Genomic DNA, 9,582 nt, shown 5'->3' on the forward strand with positions numbered 1-9,582 from the left:
AGGTAATTCAAACTGAAGATGGCCGAAACAGAATTATCCTTTTCCTCCATCTATCCTGCTCCCTGTCCTGTTCCCTCCCCATCTTCCTACTTTGGACTTCAGGAAGTTACACAAATGCTTAAGCTATAAACCTAGGTATTTATTCCTTATGGTTGTTTTCATTCTAGAACCCTCTTTATTTATTTATTTTTTTTGCGGTACGTGGGCCTCTCACCATTGTGGCCTCTCCCGTTGCAGAGCACAGGCACTGGACGCGCAGGCTCAGTGGCCATGGCTCAAGGGCCCAGCCGCTCCGCGGCATGTGGGATCTTCCCAGACCGGGTCACGAACCTGTGTCCCCTGCATCGGCAGGCGGACTCTCAACCACTGCGCCACCAGGGAAGCCCTAGAACCCTCTTTATTTACTGTCCTGAAACTTAGTAGAAAAAACTCCTTGAGGGATTGCTATGATAATAACAAAGAGTCAGAATCTGGCAATGCAGTGGTGTAAGGCATTAGATCATTAAGTGACTTTTCTTAGATTGTGGATTATCTATGAGCCTGACGTTACCACGTTCGTATCAACTAACAAACCAAAGCCTCCTTATATTTTTAGTACGTTTGGTGGCTATTTAAGTTAAAAAATTCTGTCATGTAGGCCCTCAGATGAAAGTAACCTGTTAATCCTTTCTTTCCAAAGACCTCCTGAAGCCAGTGGTTTGAAGGGGAAATATTCCTTCTGCAGCCACATCCTGTCCCCAGGTTCTCTCTTCTGCTGAAGCCACATGCTTGTATTTATTCTTTGATTCTGAATCACTACCGCGTTTAAATTCCTTCTCTGTGCCTGGGGTTGTACATAAAGTATTTTAGATGAGATTTGATTACCACAACGGGTACCACCAAGGAAAAATGTTTTAGTTTATTTTGGTTCTGCAATTTTGATATCTGTATATATGTATTTATTTCTAGGAGCTGATAGAATTTGCTTTTCGACACTTGGTGTTTGGAGCCAGAGGGCACAGACTCCTTTCAGACTGTGTCAATACTCAGATGCCAGAAAAGGACACAGACGTAGCTGGCTCCTGGATTTATTTTAGGAAGGGAGATTTACTGCAGTTAATGACACATGGAAACAGCATCAGTCTTAGGTGAAGGCAGAGCAGCTGGTCACCAGGTGGATAGAGGGTCACCAGGAATGCTTGCTCTTCTTAAAAATGAAATCTTCTTTCTGCTCGATGATGTTGGGGATGCCACGGTTGGAGCTGTAGTCTTCTAACACAAGGGCCCTTGCCTCTGTTAAAATACAAATCCCCAAGGAAGCTACTGGCTAGGCCTTAGTCTCAACTTATCAGCTCACTTCCCAAAGCAGGGTTTGAAGAGGGAATAGAAGGAGCAGAAGAACACAGGGGAAGTAAGTTTCCATGGGAGTGAGAAGAGGACGGAAAATGCAGCAAGTGGACTGGGGAGGGTGCCAATGTGATGTGACAAATTTTATATTTTCTTGGCATTGTTCATTTTTATATGTTTGCCTTTTTCTTATTTATTTTTAGAAACTTTTTATAAACATTAACCTTTTCTTCTTTAAATGTTAAGCTCCCAGTGTCTTATTTGCCTTTTAATTTCTTAAATGTTATCTTTAAAAAGCCTTTAAATTTTGTCATGTTCAAATCTTACCTTCTTTAAGGTTTTCAGGTGTCTTAGCTCACTTAGGAAAGGCCTGTCTTTTGAATGACTTCATTATTCCTAGAGGACAACAACAAAGACATTCTTTTAAATGAGGATTAAAAAGTGTGAGTTCATATGGTACTGGCACAAAAACAGAAATTTAGCTCAATGGAATGGGATAGAAAGCCCAGAGGTAAACCCACGCACATATGGTCACCTTATCTTTGATAAAGGAGGCAAGAATATACAATGGAGAAAAGACAGCCTCTTCAATAAGTGGTGCTGGGAACACTGGACTGCTACATGTAAAAGAATGAAATTAGAACACTCCGTAGCACCATATACAAAAATAAACTCAAAATGGATTAAAGACCTAAATGTAAGGCTAGACACTATCAAACTCTTAGAGGAAAACATAGGCAGAACACTCTTTGACATAAATCACAGCAAGATCCTTTTTGACCCACCTCCTAGAGGAATGGAAATAAAAATAAACAAATGGGACCTAATGAAACTTAAAAGCTTTTGCACAGCAAAGGAAACCATAAACAAGACAAAAAGACAACCCTCAGAATGGGAGATAATATTTGCACATGAAGCAAATGATAAAGGATTAATCTCCAAAATATACAAGCAGCTCATGCAGCTCAATATCAAAAAACAGACAACCCAATCCAAAAATGGGCAGAAGACCTAAATAGACATTTCTCCAAAGAAGACATACAGATTGCCAACAAACACATGAAAGGATGCTCAACATCATTAATCATTAGAGAAATGCAAACCAAAACTACAATGAGGTATCACCTCACACCAGTCAGAATGGTCCTTATCAAAAAATCTAGAAACAATAAATGCTGGAGAGGGTGTGGAGAAAAGGGAACCCTCTTGCACTGTTGGTGGGAATGTAAATTGATACAGCCACTATGGAGAACAGTATGGAGGTTCCTTAAAAAACTAAAAATAGAACTACCATATGACCCATCAATCCCACTACTGGGCATATACACTGAGAAAACCATAATTCAAAAAGAGTCATGTACCACAATGGTCATTGCAGCACTATTTACAGTAGCCCGGACATGGAAGCAACCTAGGTGTCTATCGACAGATGAATGGATAAAGAAGATATGGCACATGTATACAATGGAATATTACCCAGCCATAAAAAGAAACGAAACTGAGTTATTTGTAGTGAGGTGGATGGACCTAGAGTCTGTCATACAGAGTGAAGTAAGTCAGAAAGAGAAAAACAAATACCATATGCTAACACATATATATGGAATCTAAGGGAAAAAAATGGTCATGAAGAACCTAGGGGCAAGACGGGAATAAAGACACAGACCTACTAGAGAATGGACTTGAGGACACAGGGATGGGGAAGTGTAAGCTGGGACAAAGTGAGAGAGTAGCATTGACACATATATACTACCAAATGTAAAACAGATAGCTAGTGGGAAGCAGCTGCATCCCACAGGGACATCAGCTGGGTGCTGTGTGACCACCTAGGGGGGTGGGGTAGGGAGGGTGGGAGGCAGATGCAAGAGGGAGGGGATATGGGGATATATGTATACATGTAGCTAATTCGCTTTGTTATACAGCAGAAACTAACAAAGTACTGTAAAGCAATTATACCCCAATAAAGATGTTAAAAAAAAATGTGAGTTCTATGTTATTAGTTAGGCTTTAAGGGTCAGTTGACAATACTACCAAATTACATCATTTTTTTAGACATCAGTTTTGTTAGACTTTCACCAACATTTTATTGCCTTCGAGTTAACAAACTTGCTGAGTTGCCCGGACACACAATTTGCAACCATTCTATCTTGGTGAGCTCATCAGGCAGTTTTATTGCTTTGTATTAAATATTCTGTGACAGTTTTATTGATTTTTTTTTCAATTACAAGGTGGGTGTTTGTTCTTGATTTTAAAGATTCCTGGTTGTTTTTGTCAACCTCAAAAGAAACGGCTTTCTGGAACTTGTTGGAAGAGTGACCGTGGGGTTAGTCTTTCTGGACTTGCTCTCAGGTGCTGGGGTCTCAGTGGAGGGTCCACAGAAGAGCGAGGTGGGGCTGCAGGCATCACCCCTGCCTCGACGGGGGCAGCTGCCTCCATCGTTTGGGCAGAGGTCAGGCATTCACATAAGATTCTATTGGAATAGGGCTTTCCCTGGTGGTCCAGTGGTTAAGACTCCACGCTTTGAATGCAGGGGGTGTGGGTTCGATCCCTGGTCGGGGAACTAAGATCCCACATGCTGCTTGGTATGGCCAAATAATAAAAAAAATAAGATAAAAAAATAAAACAAACAAAAAACCAAAGATGCTGACATATTTCTAAAAAAAAAAAATCTATTGGAATAAAGGGTCTAATTGCCATAACCACCTTGAAAGCATGGATGAGGACTGAGAACTTCTGAAGATGACCCTCCAGCATCTAGTCATAGTGAAACAAATTTGTTTCTTAATGAAGATGGGGCGCTTCCCAAGCATCCCTTGGTCCACATCTGGAAGGGGGGTGGGTTGTGTCCAGTACTGTGCTGGTCACATGGCTCACCTTTGGCAGGACGACCCCATTCCAGCCCAGCCTGGAGTTGGCTTAGGCCACGCCTGGCATTCGAACGACACGGTTCAATACAATCCACTCCACTGCAGCTATGTTTCAGAGTATAAACCCGAATCACTGTCTTTCTCTACCTAACGGAAACCACATTGTAAGGAATATCCATAGGTGATTGCCTGGAGAATTGGCCTTCAATGCATTTTCCTAGATACTAAACCATTTATTCTTGGAAAAATAGAAATTGGACCAAGCTGTGAAATTGCTGTCACAATTCTGCAGGGTCGTGATCCCACGTATGCGCCTCAAGAACCCACATGAAGGACGTTGTGCCATTTGCTGCTTGTGCCATAGTGACAGCCATTCTGTGTCTTCCACGTGGACCGGGAGCTGCTCTAATTAGCGGCAGGCAGCCCCTGACCACTGGTGAGTGTTATCTTTCAGGCATTTCAAGTCATAGAACTGACTATTATTTCTCTCTTTTAATCGGTGGCCGAAACGTTCAGAGCCTTTTTAAAAAAATAGACTTATTGGGCTTCCCTGGCAGCTCAGTGGTTAAGAATCCACCTGCCAATGCAGGGGACACGGGTTTGAGCCCTGATCTTGATCTGGGAAGATCCCACATGTCACGGAGCAACTAAGTCCGTGTGCCACAACTACTGAGCCTGCGTTCTAGAGCCTGCGAGCCACAACTACTGAGCCCATGTGCCACAAGTACTGAAGCCCGTGTGCCTAGAGCCCGTGCTCTGCAACAAGAGATGCCACCACAATGAGAAGACCGCCCACCGCAACGAAGAGTAGCCCCCACTCGCCACAACTAGAGAAAGTCTGCGCACAGCAACGAAGACCCAATGCAGCCAAAAATTAATTAATTAAATAAATAAATTTATGGAAAAAAATAGACTTCTCATAAATATAGAAGACCTCAAGCCATGAATTGGATTTATCCTTATTGCTGCTTTGCCACTTTCATTACTTTATTTCTTTCCTCATCACCTTTATTTTAAATTTTGTTACAGTAGGTATGTACTTATGTAAACTACCTATATTCCCTTTTCTTTAATTTTATAAAGGAAGGCATAAAAAATAAAAAATTACAATCCATGTATAATGTAGGATAAATTCTAATCACCAGATTTCTACTCCCAGGCATAGTACTTGTTAAACCTTATTTCTATATATATATATATATATATATATATATATTTTTTTTTTTTTTTTTTTTTTTTTTTTTTTTTGCGGCACGCGGGCCTCTCACTGTTGTGGCCTCTCCCACTGCGGAGCACAGGCTCCGGACGCGCAGATCAGCGGCCATGGCTCACGGGCTCAGCCATCCGCGGCATGTGGGATCTTCCCGGACCGGGGCACAAACCCGTGTCCTCTGCATCGGCAGGCGGACTCTCAACCACTGCGCCACCAGGGAAGCCCAAACCTTGTTTCTGATGATTAAATAAAAAGCTTTATCTCACACTTACACTTGACCCCAAAGACCATGATTTTGATGCTGACCCCTGCCAGACCCTGCCCTGCCCCCTCTCACCTTGGCCCCTACCTTTCAAGCTACTGACTAGAAGGAGTGGTAGTGATGGGGGGGGGGGTCTCTCGTGCCTACATTTTTAATAGAGGAAACACAGACTCCTTCTTAAGTAAAAGAAAGGAAATATGTGTCCCACTAGTGTCGCCAGGATCCTGGGAAGAAAGGCAAATATGATTTTTGAAAATAATATTTAGAGTGTTTTTATAGGTTCAGACTGTGGGACTGTACACGTGTATCAGTGATTGAAAGCAGGTATCAGGGGTCATGGAGCTCAAATTTTCAGGACAGTCCGTGTTTCAAATGTTCTGATCTGTTATCCGCATCCATATCACATGTCTTCACCATTCAGGAAACGTGGCCACTACAAGCTCATGTGAGGTGTGAATTGAAAATATGGCTAAGAGTGAACGTCTAGTACTTGATTTATAAACAGCTTTTTATCTGAGATTTTTGCAAACACCCTTGGGTTAATATACCACTTGGCACAAATTTATACACACTACTGTATATAAAATAGATAACCAACAAGGACCTACTGTACAGCACGGGGAACTATACTTGGTATCTTGTAATAACCTATAATGGAAGAGAATGTAAAAAAAGAATATATACATTTATATATGCATCGAATATAATTGAATCACTTTGATGTACATCTGAAAGTAACACAACATTGTAAATCAACTATATTTCAATAAAAATTTTTAAAAAAGAGAAAAAAGAAATCAGTGTGCACCTTTCAACGGATGGCTCTCATGGTTATTGATGGCGTAATGTAGTATTTTCCTTAGAGGAACAACAAATAAAGGTGCACGTGACAAATCGAGGGTGTCTTAGAGTCAATGAACAGCAGCTGTTAAATAAATGAAGATGGTGAGATAAGACCATGAATTAACTACGAGACGTTCCCATTTACCTTCCAGGGCTGAACCCCTTCAGTGATCTCTGACTGAACTTAGAAATCAGCCTTTCAACTTGCTGCCTGACTTGTGAATACGAAACTCAGGTTCAAAATCTACAAAGGCCTTGGTTAGGACAGTGGCCCTCTGGGAACTTCACTCAGGAGGACGGGCTGAGGTCTAGTCGCTTCCTACACCACGAAGTGAGATGGAGGGCTGTGCAATCTGCAGTGAGAATGGCGGTAAACAACCTGGGATGCTAAGGCAGGTCCCCCCTCCCAACCCCGTTTCTAAGCCTCTGTTTAAACGGGTGTTTGCTTTTAGCCTGTAGCACACGTAGATGTACCTGGCCTCTCCCCTTGCTGTTTTTCTTGCTCATGGTTCAAGATGTCCCTTCTTTGGCCGGTTGGCCTGGCAGCCTCCATCCCTCAAACAACACCTCGCTGTTCATCTCTGTTTATCCTGTCCCTCACATCTAAACTGAAGGCTGAACCCAGCAGCCAGCATAGCCCTCCCCCCACCCCCGCACGTAACAGGAGACTGCACATGTACAAGAGGCCCCTCACCTACACCCACAACTTTCCTGCACCCCAGTCTCTGAATCTGGCCAGAGGTCTGACTGCCAGCATCTCCTGCTTATGTCTCCCAGGTGCTATAATAAATATTAGGAAAGGAAAACAAATGCAGCCTTTCCCCCTCACTTACCTGAGGGTGTGTACAGGACTGATGGAGAATCAACACGCAGACTTAAGAAGCATCCCTGTCCCATGTTTGGGGGATGAAGTCAAGTCTGGGGACCCTGCGTGGGAGAGAGATATATGAGCTTTCACTTTGCAGAAGTCTTAATGTTAATTTCCTGTATTACATTTATAGGGTGTAATACACACAGCATGTTCCTCCTGTACGTACAGTACAAACATTCTCACTGAACCAACATTTTTCACAGGTGACGTTAAACTCTGCAATGTCGTGATTTGAACGTGACATGTTGCCACGTGCAAATATTCCCCCCCTTTTTTTTGCACACATGTATGCATTTTTTTTTTACAAATGCAATACGTAGAAAGCATTAGCGTATTTTATTTAAAAAGGGACCACGAACTTTTCTACAGAAAGTGAGGGAGAACATTTAGCAAATTGCAGCTTTAAGCTCTAAAAGAAACATTGTGGGACGATTTCTGTTAATATTCTCCGTATGTCTGTCAGGATACATAGCTTGACCTACAATGATTAGCTATTGCAGCTTCAAAAATGATTGCCCAGATCATTGCGGTTCTAGTAAGCTTACGTGATTTGAGTCACAAAGCAAATTTTTCTTCTTCCTTAACCAAACAATACAGACGTTACAACAGAACTAGGGGAAGCTACGGGATTCTTGAGTGGTCAATGGAGGGCTTGCTGATTTTAAAAGCAGGGCTGTGTACAATGTAGGTAAAGAGACTGGAGATTCAAGCCAGTTTGGCTGGGAGGTTCTCCGAGGTTCATAAATGTGGGCCAAATATTGAGGAAATCGGGGCTGAGGTTTGGTTTGGATGGGGGCCAATGAATTCAGAGTGTCCAATGGAAACAGGATAGATTGTGATCATTGGACATGGTTTCCCTCCAGAGCAAGGTAATTCTTCAAACTGCAAACCTCCGGAAGCCAAATCAAAGAGCAGACGTCATAAGACCATTGTGGACGCCTCACCGCCAGGTGAGCAGCACCCTGTCACCAGCGTTCTGTTGCTTTCATACGCGTGTGGGAACAGCCAGGAAGCAGAAGGCGTTCCTCTGGACGGTCACTTTGTGATTTACCCAAGGCATTGTTTTGTTTCCTTGTCCCATGGCTGGTGTGGCCGCAGTTGTCACCTACGTGAGCCAGAGCTTCTGGCGTCAAGGATGGGAAAGCCAAGCCAGTAAGGTGAGGATCAGGTGGCTACCTGCCTTGAGGTGGGCGTTGGCGAGCTAAACCAATGGTCCACAGGTATTTTTAATGAAAAATCGTTATCAATGAAACATTTTAAAACACACTGTGAATTGACGTATTCACTTGTAAACTGGAGAACACTCTGTTGTACAGGCATATTTTGTGTCCTGTACATTTTAAACGACATAGTAATTTATAAAGGTCCACGTGAAAATGAAATTATTATTTTGACCTGCAGACATGGCTCCTGCTAGGAGTGTGAGTTCCCCACTTTCTTGTTTTCTTGAGCGCATATCACAAGAATTGTCTTCAATCTGTGGTTTATCAGTTAAATCCAGATGATACAATTAGTAAATTGTGGGCACGTGTAGTCGGCGATGCAGCACAGAAAGCTAAACAGGTGGGCTGGCCGGGACGTGCCCGCGCCTCTCAGCTGTGTGACAATGCCTGACGCACACATGGGGGGACGTGTGTGTCTGTCCATGTTCAGTGGGAGGAACGCCTGAGCTTTTTCTGTTTTTAGATGGAGATCACAGTGGATGGATATCAGCAGAGGTTCGGGCACCTGCCCCCAGCACTCTGTTTTGCACCCCCAGGTACATGAGCACCTTTGGAGAACCAGCTTCTACATCTGCAAGCATAAGTGGTGCACTGTGGTCCGACCCCATCCGGCGTTGCTTTCCAAGGCACAGCTCCGTTTCACATCAGAAGTGGATGCTTCAGAGATAAAGGAAGGCACCGAGAGGTGCTAGAGCTGGTCCGGGAAACCAGCACCTTCAGGGACCCTTCCCTGCACCCCACAGCTGAGTCTGGCCTCGCCTCTGTGTCCCCCAGCAACCGGGACCACCTGAGTCAGAGCCTGCGCCTCTCCATCATCCCTGCCCAGTCACTGGTCTCTCTCCCGTCTGACTGCTGGTTCCTTGAGGAGGTAGGGACTTCACTCCTTCACGCTTGTATTCCTGGAGTCCCAGCTAAGGAAGAATTCAATAAATGGTTGCCGAGGGGGTGAAGCAATCAGTGCTGGCCCATCTCTCGCCACA

This window comes from Grampus griseus, assembly GCF_964374135.1.
Source record: "Grampus griseus genome assembly, chromosome: 12".
In the NCBI taxonomy this organism is placed as follows: domain Eukaryota; kingdom Metazoa; phylum Chordata; class Mammalia; order Artiodactyla; family Delphinidae; genus Grampus; species Grampus griseus.